Here is a 12,515-nt window from a genome sequence, read left to right as displayed (position 1 = left end):
GGTACTTTTCTCAAAAAAGACCCTCTTAAAATATAATGTTATTTTTATAAAAAGAAAGTTTTCAAATCAAATTAAATATAAGTTTCCTTTTTCTTTTTTTTTAAATCCTCATATCCAGTTCAATGTTTGTTTTGAAAGAAAAGTTCCTCGCTTTAAATACAAGATAATCTTTTATATGTTTGAAAAATTGTTTGATAAATTTAATTTGGAGCATATACATAAGTAAGAGTGGATTTCAGTGAATTCTAGTCTATATTTTGATACAATAAATCCTTATGATAGGTACACTTTTGTACACTCTGAAAATTTTGAAACCACTTATAAACTCTTGTAATCGAAAGTGCGTAATATTTATCAAGCTTCTTTTTTGTCTCCTGAGGCGTTTTTCCTATAATAAATTAATCCTTAATCAACAGACAAAATTATTTTTCGTCCATTTTTTGAGAATCACTCCACTCCCTCGATTCAAACGAATACCAAACCGAAAGAATTACACTGATCCGGCAGATAATTAATGCATGTTCTTAAAAGAGATGCTACTATATAAACATAGCATCGATACTCGCCAGTTATGCCATCTCTCGTACTTTGCATGGGCTATTTAAACGGCCCATGTACCATATAACTCAGAAACAAATCCTCAAGCTTAGTCTCCGTCTTTTATGAACACAGAGCAATGTTCACTCAGGATTTGAATATAATTAAATGTAGTATAAAAAGAAGTTCACTACTCTGGAGTTAAATTATAATGATAACAGCTGAAAAATGGAAAATTCATTCTTCAAATTATGAGCTCCTAAAATAAACAAAAAACCACGAGCGAGCAAGCAAAAAAATACATAAGATTTTATCACTAATTATGTTTATGGATAAAGGTACATGAAACATGGCCTAGAATGTGAGAGCTACATTTCTAAACATGATTTTTTTATTTTCTAAAGCTTTTATCACTACTACTTATTTCTTAGACAGAATAACTACTCGTAAGTCTTTGGCGGACTCGGTTACTTGAGGCTCCGAGTCAGAGTGATGTGGTGGGATTAGTTAATGATGTGGCGCTTGTTTAGCAACTAGATTTCACAGAGGATAATTTCTTCATTGACTGGAAAGTGGATGACATACTAAAATGGTATAAGGAGAGCGCTCCGGTCACAGTCCCTGCTACGAATAATGAGAACCTACCTCCAGTAGAGGACATGGATGTGGGTGAAACTGCGAAATCAGGTCCTGTCGAGGACCATACTAATGAATGTATAACAGTTGATTTCAACCATTCCACAATAATGGAGACACTAAATGTAACCCTACGAATAGTGAAGGTTGGAAAAACGTTAACCGTAATAGACTTTCCCACCAACAATCTAATCATGAGCACATGAATAATGGCATTGACGTGCTGATCTTAAAGCGGCTGTCATGGAATCGCCATAGCTCATGGAAAGCACGCTCGAGAGTTATTCTCTTGAAATTGATGTGTGTACATTTGCGCCCCGGTAATTCCTAGAGAAAGAAATATACTATATGGATTTCACCAAAAGATTCCTAGGTTAGATGGACATTAAAAAAAAAAGCCGGTGTCAACTAGGATCAGTGTCTTTAATCAACAGCTTTTGTATGACTTTGGAACTAGAACTAGGATATTTTCTATTACAGAGTTTATCCTCTACAATATCGGGGGCCAGATGGTAAGGTGTTGGACAATGATTACCTTGATGTTATTCGGGTTTGTAATTCGGTTGATAACTTTACTTTGGGAGATATGTTAATCAAGAATATACACAGTCTTTTTCAAGCTTTAAAAACATCTTTTGGAATAACCTGATGCTATTATAAGCAAAGAAGCCTGCAAATATCTGAAGTTTAAATAAAAGGGTTTACCTAGAAAGTAACATCCTGGAAACCCCTTTTCCATAACAACCAGAAGAGAAGCTGAAATAATGAACAGTGGAATTATGGTCTACAATGCAACACCCAGGAAAGAATGCAGACGAACATGCAGACAAAGAGCTTAGATTTACGCGATAAACTGAATAAAATCAGGCAAGTAAGACTAATAGCAGAGAAAAACTGTGATGGGCAAATTAGGAGGTAACAAATCTTACGCAGAAATAGCAAAAAAACAAAAGCACATTTGGAGCAACATCATTCAATTCAACAAATCGAATTATGGGGGACATGAATATTAACCAAAATCATAATAACTACAGAAATTCTATGAAAGGTCGGCACACAGACACGTTTGAACGTTTGAGTAAGAGTAATAAAGTAATTAGTTCGAGGACCCCATATGAAGTAAGATTAGATCACGCAAGTGATGGTGATAAAAGAAATGGGAAACAAGGCATGAATAGTGTGTTAACGAAGTGGGCAAATGAAATGAAAATTAATAATAGGAAGTTAAAATATAAAATGACGCAAGAGGACCTCAAAATAACTTTCCTCGTACTGCTAAAGCAATTCTGGGTGGTACATACTCATCACTTGGTGCGAATAGTAATATCAGAGGTTCTATTCTCAGAGAATAGAAAGATATGTTCGAGACAGGGTCTGTAGAGGATGTTCGTCTTATTGTGAAGAAAGAAATATCTGATGACAAAAAGACTTAAAATAAAGTTACAACCAATAAGCTTGACGAGATTCTGAAGAATCTCCCTGAGCCTAATGCAAGTACAGATGAGTTTGGTTATAAGGGTGTGGATATTCGTAATCTGGACCCTGAATTGATAAAAAAACATTTAAATTCTGCACTTTTCAATGGACGACTTCATCCATTACTGCTTAAAGCCCGGACTACTTTGATTCCTGAAGTCCAGAGGCCGGTTTCTTCGTCTGATTATCGCCCTATTTATGTCTTGTCACATATAACTAGAATCTTCCATCGAATAATAAATGAAAGGATAAATATTATTGAGATCGACCCTGAACAATTGGGCTTTAGAAAAATTGATGGTTGTTGAATTAATAATTTTTCTATTACAAGGTATTATAGAAATGCCAAAAAGGAACATAAAAGAGGTGCATCTTGCTTGGCTTGATATGCGCAAAGCATTTGACTCAATGAGCCATGATTCACTGAGAGGCTATCAATTCCTAACCACCTGATTACTTATATCGATAATAAATCACTTTTTGTGAAAAAGTAAAAAAATGAGGATTCAAATGCGTTCCTTTTGATAAAAAAAATATGATCCACAAAGTTTGAAAAATTTTTGTGAATATTTAGAGGTAGCTCAACGTCCCTAAAGTTTTGAAATTTACCATATTTTTGGAAAAAAACGTGATTTTGTTTTAATATCATCCGTACACTACACATAACAACTTGTTAACAAATTTAGTTAAGTTTTTTTGTTTTTCTAAGTTGTATTGACATACTACGCAGTAGATTGCTAATCTAAACAAAGATCAAAAATACTGTAACGCACTATTTTATTAAAATCTTGTCAAACCATTTTTTTAGGAAACAAAGGCATTTGCGTGATAAATTATTATAAGTTTGGTTTTTTAAGCAGTTCATCTATATCATATATATATTTAAGAATTACATATGAATACTTTTGATTTGTTATTAAATCATGAAATATAAGGAAATGTGCAACATTGTAATATTAACTATTAATTTAGAAATATAAATTTCTATTGTTAACCCCGTCCTTGTTCTCAGCCTCAACTGACTTCGGACGTCATTTTTTTTATTTGTAAAACAAAATCAGGTTTTTTCCAAAAATATGTAAAATTTCAAAACTTTAAGGACGTTGAGCTACCTCTACATATTCACAAAAATTGTTCAAACTTTGTGAATCATATTTTTTCATCAAAAGGAACGCATTTGAATCCTCATTTTTTTAGTTTTTCACAAAAAGGGATTTTATTGGCTCCTTAGTATATAGTATAGCTCCAACTAACATACAAGGTATATTTGAGGCCAAATTTAGGAGGGGAATCCTACAAGGTGACTCTGGCAGACTATTCAATTTTGTGATGGACATGGCCTTATCAGATACCACAATCGTTGACCCTTAAATATGTCAGAGGCAGTTACTATAGGAAAGATGCAATTTGCTGATGACACTATTCTTTGTAGTAACCATATTCACAGTTTGCAACGAAATCTGGCAAGCTTCGAAGAGAGCGCAGCCCTGGTTGGATTATCCCTGAACGCCAAGAAATTGGGCCTGCTCTCCATCAACGTTAATAAGACATTTTTTCAGGGAAAAAAGGTTAGCTTAAGGTTTCATGACGGATTAATAATAAAAAAACAACCTAATGAAGTATATAAATATCTAGGCATCTGACACTCGGCCTTTAGAATACAAACACCATCCGTAGCAGAAGACGTTCAAATAAAACTAAAAGGCTAAATCAAGCCTGCCTAAGTGATAAACAAATTTTTTAATTCTTAATGAAATATTATTACCACGGTATCTGTATGGTCAAACGAAGGGGAATGTAATAAATGTAAACCTAAACAAGCCTCAAGTCATACTGTGACGTTTTGTATGGAAGATAACTTGAAAGTAGAGTAAAGAGGGGTGGACTAGGCCTAATGAATTTATTGAAAATATGTTGATTTTCGTGCAATGCAAGAATTGATAAGTTAAGCTGTTTGGATAATGAATAGTGATAGAACGATTCCAAAAATAAATCCCGATGCCGATTCCAAAGCAATTCTATTGAAAATTACCAATACCGATTCTTGAATATTTTAAATATTATAGTTAAAAAATAACATTTATCTGTAAATTTCCAAGAATCACAGTTGATAAAATAAATGTATACACTTATATGTTTATAAGTGTATACATTTATTTACATGTTGTTACATGATTAACAATTCAGTATTGATTATGATAAACTAAACTAATGTATATTTCCTTTCTGTCCAAATTTATTGGGAAATAAAAATACATAAATTAACTAAATTTAACTCGCTACTATATCCAATAAAACTATAATTAAAAATTAATATATTCTATTTATATTTAGCTAACTAAAACTAAAAAAACAACAATTTATAAATTATACTTCAAGCTTAATACCCTCAAATTATAATATAAGAACATTATCATCTCTCCAGTATCAGCAGTCAGTCAATTTCTTTTGGGAGAATAGATGGAACCGCCAACACTGAAGAGCCTTTCACTCTCCACTGAAGAAGGTGGTGGGTAGAGATACTTTTTTACCATGAAGGCCATATGTGGGAAACTTGATTGATTAATTGTCCACCACTCTAGAGAATATTTTCATTTTTGATCAATCTTGAGGCTTTGTATTTGGTCCATCTCAAACTTTATGTCTGCATTGATTTTCTCAAACTCTTGAGTTGAATAACTTTTTTTCATTTGATTGGAAGTCTGATTTTCTTTTTCATCTTTTTGCGAATACTTTTCTTTAATTTCTGCAAAGCATGAAGAGAAGGTAATATTTAAATTTCCCCCTTTATTGCTATCATCATCGGTAGAGTGATTTGAAGTTATTGAGCTAGCAGAAATATCAATTTGTCGAATATGAAGATCTTTATTTCTAGACGATCAAAAAACATTTTGGACCATCCACTGCATCCACTGCCAAATATGTAGCAATAGTTAAATATTTATCATTGAATAATGTCAAATCACAATATTTGGAATGATAATTGAAGCAGTTGCATTGTTGAGAACTCATAATATTTGTTCAGTTTATGACTCAGAATATTTTTTTACATTTCCCATGCGTTGTTTTCTAAACAAGATGGATTAACATTATCACTGCAATAAGCTATGATTGCAGTTTTCTGTTCTTGAATCCTCTCCAGAAGATAATAATGGCTATTCCACGGAGTAGATAAATCAAGAATGATGTGAATTCGTATTGTGAAGTGGCAAGTTGAACTTTTTTTTGATGTTCTTTATATTTTACGAAAGCAGATGGTGAATGGTTAAAGTAACCAACAATCTGTTTACATGTTGATAGTAAGTCTTTTACACAGCTCTGTTCAAAAATAGCATCATTAATAACTAACTGTAATGTATGGATAAAACAAAGCAAAGAACTCAAACCTGCTTGAGCAACCCCTGCTACCATATTAGCAGCATTGTCTCTTACTACAAGATGTATTTTCTCAAGAGAAATGTTAAATTCTGTCATCGTATCTTTTAAGCATTTACTCATGTTTGCTGCTGTATGCGCTTATGGAAATGGAACAACTCGAAGTATAAAAGTTTTTTCGTCAAAGTTGTTATCAATCCAATGTCCTATTAAACTTAAAAATAAGGTATTTGCACTTCAACCATCACTTGTGAATGAAATGAATTTTGTAATATTGCTCTCTTGTTGTAATATGTTATTTACTTTCTGATGAATATCCGTTACGATGTTGTCTTTAATATATTTTCCTGAAGGCACTCTATAATTTGGACAAATATTGTTTAAAAGGCTATTGAATCCTAGGTCTTCAACAAGAGAAAACGGTTGTGAATAGACTGAAATCATATCACCAATTACATAATGATATTTTTTAGCCCTTGAGTCATTAATGTCCCATATTTTGCACTTCTCTTGTATGTCATCTAATATTAACTGCTTGTCTTTTGAAACATTCAAACTTTTCATTTTTTTTTTTGTTGATTCAGCATTTAATGGAAAAGCAATAATCTTTTCTTCTTTGCTTGTTCCTGTTCAATCTTATCCTTTTCTTCCTCTTCTTTTAATTTTTCTACATGCAGTGTTGACGAATGCTTTAACATATTAGATGTGTTGTAACTTGATTTTCCAGAATTTGAACCTCTAGAGATGCGAGCTCCACAAAGTTTTGCAGATTGATTTTGCATTGTTATCAGGATCAATTGCCCATAACTTACATACAATACTCCTACTGCCACACCTTGGTTGAAGTAATATATCTAAAATAAAGTTGGTAAGTGCACTTGTACGACAGTCGATGGGCGATGTTACAGCACTACTGGCGAGTATAACTGATATAGCAGTGTTGCCAGGTGGGTATAAGCAAAATCAGATAGATATACTTCTAAAATCGGCTAAAAATCCGCTAGTTTCAACAAAAAACAGCTAAAAAACTGGCTAAATATTTATTTTATAAATCTAGTGGCGTATTACGGAATATTTATCAGTGATAGTTCCTATAGAGCGTCTTGACGCTACGTTACAATGAAAGACAGCAAAAAAAAAATAATAAATACCAAAAACCTTTCATAAATTATCAAAATATAATTTCTTAAAACAAATAACATATATATACTCCAATACATATATAACAAAAACAAAATAATAAATAAATGTTTAATAAAATACTCATAATAAATAGCTAAATATATCTTCATTTTCTTCAGAAGGACCATCTTCCTTTGATTTATTGTACTTTTCATTTGATGCTACACGATCAAGAACTTCGTTTGGAAAATCATATGATACACAGTTTTGAGACATTCTATTAAGATCATACCTTATATGAAGTAGTGAATTTACTGTTTCAGGGTCCATTTTATTCTTCAACTTCGTTTTTATTAAATTCATTTGGCTGAATGCCCTTTCAACTTCTGCATTGGAGTGAGGCAAACTCAATATAGTTAAGGAAACAGACTTAAGTTCAGCAAAAGGATTTAGATTAGACGCATCCTTGTATATGTCCACCTCTGCCCAAATTTTTTTTGTGTCTTTAGTTTCGATCCATTTGACAAGGGTTATATTAGACTATAGAAGTTCTATTTTAGTTATGTCCTCTGAAGGTATATCCAAAGATTTTAATAATAGTACTTTGGACTTTTTGACGACACACAAAGTGTTTCCAACACTAAACATTGACATGTTTTTAATATTTTCACATTGTCGGGAAACCTATTTCTAAGTTATTTTATAAGCTTTATCGAAAATTGAGAACATCGATCCCTGAGGGTCTTCTCTCGATCCTACGACAAGTGATGGGTTATATTAGAGAGGAAATTTTCAGCTTCATATCCTAAGTATAATTTAGGAAAAAGGTATTCACCAAGATTACAGGTGAAAGGATCAACCTTATGCTGATTTGTAGAAAGTATCACTCTATTAACCAAATTTTCAACCAAAAGAGTCAAGTCATCAAGCCATTTGGTAGGATCACTATCATTGGACTCAAAAATCTTGTTGACTCTTTGGACATCATTCAGCACAGATTTAAAAAATAACAAATAACCGTGATTATATTCACCACTGTACAAAGAGTGGATCCTTTCCTATGTGTAACACCTTCTTAGCTACAACCATTGGTCACAAACTCTTTATAATACAGGAGAAGATATAGATAACCATCCGGTTAGCTTGCACAATTTTCAGAGGTTCATGTCCATTATTTATTAGTTTAAATAAATTAACATAAGCCTGTGGTCTTGAAGCAGATCTAGCAAACCAGTTATAGGTTTCGCTAACCAGGAATTCTAGATTTCTGGGCATTGTATCAGAACTTGAAAGTGAAACAGCTAACTGCACTGAATGATATACACAGCGAATATGCATTAATGCAGGAACGTCTTCTTTTAGTTTTCTGTAGACCCCATTATTTATTCCGACCATAACACTCGGATTGTCAATCCCAATCATATTTTTCTAGTCCAATCCATATGTATCTAAGGATAATTTGAGAACTTGAACTATACCATTTGCATCACATTCTTGTAAAGGGGCAAGGTGTAAAAATGTAGACACCAATTTCTTAGAATTTTTACTAAAGTAATGTATGGCTAATCCTAAATACGTAACAACAGATATATCTGTTGATTCGTCGAGCAAAATACTGTACTTCTTATCACCTATGTCTTCTCTTAGCTTTTCAATAAAGTGAGGCATAAGTACATTCTTAAGCACTGCTGTGCACTTTATTCTATGCATTGCAATATATATCGCAGTTTTGTCAAAGAAAAATTTCCTTTATCGAGCCGAATCATAAGATTTTTCAACTTTCAAAAAATTTATTTTTGATTGCCAAGAGGAAGAAAAAGGTTCACTATTCAATTTGTGCTTCTTACTTTTTGTATGATCCTTTATATCAGAAAGTTTAGCTCTAATGGTTGTCTTGCAATATTTACAATAGGCATTTTTTTCATCAGTAGGAATTTGTACAATCCAGTCTTCCCATATATCGTCACTGACCCACTCTGTTCTGAACTTTTGCTTGTATGTGTTGGTCTTTGGCATCTTTATTTTTTATATATATTTTATATAGAAAAATTTCTAGGACTGACTATTAATGAAGAAATAAAAAAAATGAATATAGAAATATTTTGTGGTATTTGTAAAAAAAGTTATGTTCCCACGCCAGGCAAAAGAACAAATATATATGGAGCACTTTTAAATTGATAACAAATAGGGAAGACCGAGAACAATAGCAATGCTTTACTTTTGGTTCAATTATGGTGACCTGGTTCGACTTATATAGACTTGCCAAAATTTAACGCACATATCAACCTGTCTGCTATTGTTTGAATCTATTTAAATATTATGTTAATTTCTAGTTTTGCCATATATTAAAAAACAACTGATCAATTATTGTAACTGTGATTGTAAAAATGATGAAAAATTACTCCTTGAAACCAGTGTTTATAGAATATTCCGAAGATAAGTTGACAAAATTATCAATTTTTTTCACAATAATTGCATATATGATATACATTTGTAAAGTGAATTTATTATTTATTGACCGTGGCTATTTTGATGTTGGAGAAAATAGAGTATCTTGCAACTGTTCCAGTCCCCTCTAGCTACTCTTAAAATTCATGTCATTCTTCTTATTTTATTTTTTATCCGTATATGATCGAATGAAAATGAAAAGTACTCAATCAAAATATCTTTTTTACTGAGTAAGTGCGTAATTAATATTCAAATCGATCACATCCTCGTATCATCTATATCAAAAGTTATCAAAGTACTTCCATGAATTATTTTATTATTCTTATTTATCACGTGGTAATTTTCATAATAATAATTTATATTACAAAAACGTATGAATAAAAAGTTTTTTTATTACTTTCACTATACGAAAAATACTTTATATACAAATTGTACTTAATTAATATAAAATTAAGAGATCAACCAAAAAAATCTGAAAACCCATTCATAACACGATTGTTGTTCCCTCTTTTATTTCATAAGTCATAATTATTCTACTCTAAAAAAAATAACAAAAATAACCTTAAAAACCAAAAACAAAAAAGTGAAGAAAAAAGGAGTGTTTGTTCCATGTATAGTCTAAACTCTAAAGAGTAATCGTTGTCCTAGTCTGTAGTCTAGAATAGCCTGGGCTTTGACATTGAAATTTTTAATGTGAATGTAATCAATTTACAAGCCAAAAATTGAGCCTATATTTTTTTTCTAACATCACTAAAAATCGGCTAAACTATTCCAAAAATCAGCTAAATCTAGCTGAAAATCAGCTAGGGCCTAGGCTGGCAACACTGGATATAATACTATATTCATACACGTTTAAAATCGATTTGTACTTCCCAGATATGAGACCGTGTCAGGAAATCTCGCCATTGACAAATCTGCCTTGGGGAAGTTTTTTTTAAGAGTAGAGAAGTTATGAGTTAAAAGTAATCCATATATATTCGTTCTTTGCTAGGCGTGGGAACATCATATTTTAAAAATCCCACAAAAATTTTCTACATTCAATTTTCTTATTTCTTCATTAATATTAAATCCCAGAAATTTTTCATACAAAAATAAAGATGTCAAAGACAATCTCTTACAACCAAAAGTTTAGAACAGAGTGGGTCAGTGAGGATGTATTATACAAAGACAGTTATGTTCAAATTCCTACTGATGAAAAAAAATGCCTATTGTAAATATTGCAGGACAACCATTAGAGCTAAACTCTCTGATATAAAGGATCATGCAAAAAGTAAGAAGCACAAATTGAATAGTGAACCTTTTTCTTCGTTCCAGCAAACAAAGATAAATTCAAAGATTCAAAAGTTGAAAAATCTTGTGATACGTCTCGAGCAGAGGTTCAATGGTGTCTATTTAATCCCAAATATAGTTAACGTTCAATTTGTTTCTTCTCAGTCATCGAGCATTTTTATCATGCATTATTTTATTTTGATATTTTATAAAATAATAAGACTCAAATCATAAATTCAAATTCTTGTTTTTGTATCTTGACGGATATATTTTATAATTTTTTTTTCCATAAATTAGAAAAAAATAATAAACAGTTAAATACTAGTAATAAATTATAACATTTAAGAATCGGAATTTAAATATTATTTTCCTAATACCGATTCCAGAAAAAGCACCCGATTCTTCAATTCACGAGTCCGATTAATCGTCCCATCACTTATAATAAATATATAAAGGTACTTAAAAAGTTAAACCCAGGACTATTTAATAAAGTTAGACTCAAATATTTTGATAAAAATGTTCTACATAAAGATGATTATGAGAAGGAGGAACATAAAAATCTTATTGGATCAGTTGACTCCAAAATTCATAAATACTCTCCACAATGGGCCTTAGGAAATGGCTCACGGATAGAAACATTCCTTTGATCCCTTACCCATCTATAACGGGAGAAAGTACTGATATGCACGACGTATATAAAGCAAAAGTATATAAATATAGAAATGAAAAGCTCAGTAAACTAACTACGGATGAATATGGAGCTAACACTGATTCCAAAGTTCTTAAACATAGAATTGTCTATGATTGGGCATGTTCACTATTTGAAAAATCAAAAGGGAGTAGAGCTTAAAGTGCTCAATGATTGATACAAGATATGGTCAGGGGAAAGATCAAGACCAGACAGCTTAGGTAGAGTTTACAAATACATATTATTATCTTATTGTAAACTCACTCTGAAGTATTAACTTCGATGGGAGGGATCCCGCCTTATAGAGAGATTATAGAAGTATAAACATTTAGTGAGTTTACATCCTTCAAAATAAGTGAACTAAATTAAAATCAAAGCCCTACCTTCCGAATCCATGGACGCTGGTTGTAACAAAGCACCTGAACACAGAACTATTAAGCACGTTATAAACATTACTACTACTCATGAATCCTCGTCATTTTAGCTAAGAAGCGTCTATGGAGTCTTATTGGTCGTGTGACGTAAGGATATTCAAGAAGAGAAAAGGAGGATATCGCATTGTCACAGTCGTGCGTAAAGTAATAAATATTCTTCTCAGTCAAAATGGCGGCAATTAGTAGTGATTAAGGAGGTGCAGTCAAAGAAAAAAGGAGATTGTCCCACATCTCGCGTGCAGGCTAGTCACCAATATAATATCCTCCAATATGGCTGCACATTGTTCTTTCCTCTTTTCGCCCACATTAGGTGGAAGGGGGGACGGGGGAGGGGAGCAAGAGAGAAGGGTTTGTGATATGATAAATATGGTGTTGTGCATATATAAATATTAAAGTGTGCTGGAATAGGCTTAATTAAATAACCACTTTTAAACCATATATTAAGATTTAAAGCTGTAAAAATTGGTGCTAATAATTAAATACTGTTAAATGCCCCACCCAAAAATTATACATATACTCAAGGTTAATAG

The 12,515-nt window shown here is 32.0% G+C and overlaps 1 long non-coding RNA gene across 1 annotated transcript in view; it reads right to left on the bottom strand.

The window, feature by feature from the left end:
• LOC139906524 (uncharacterized) overlaps positions 1-12,253 on the bottom strand; it is a 147,313-nt gene extending 135,060 nt beyond the window's left edge. The window contains exon 1 of the long non-coding RNA XR_011782106.1: positions 11,935-12,253. This is a non-coding gene — a long non-coding RNA (uncharacterized lncRNA). The remainder of the gene's footprint in view (positions 1-11,934) is intronic.
• Positions 12,254-12,515: the final 262 nt, after the last annotated feature.

The sequence above is a fragment of the Lepeophtheirus salmonis genome, chromosome 10, assembly GCF_016086655.4.
Source record: "Lepeophtheirus salmonis chromosome 10, UVic_Lsal_1.4, whole genome shotgun sequence".
Taxonomy (NCBI): domain Eukaryota; kingdom Metazoa; phylum Arthropoda; class Copepoda; order Siphonostomatoida; family Caligidae; genus Lepeophtheirus; species Lepeophtheirus salmonis.
Note: the sequence above shows the minus strand (reverse complement) of the source record. Positions and strands in the feature narration are given on the sequence as shown.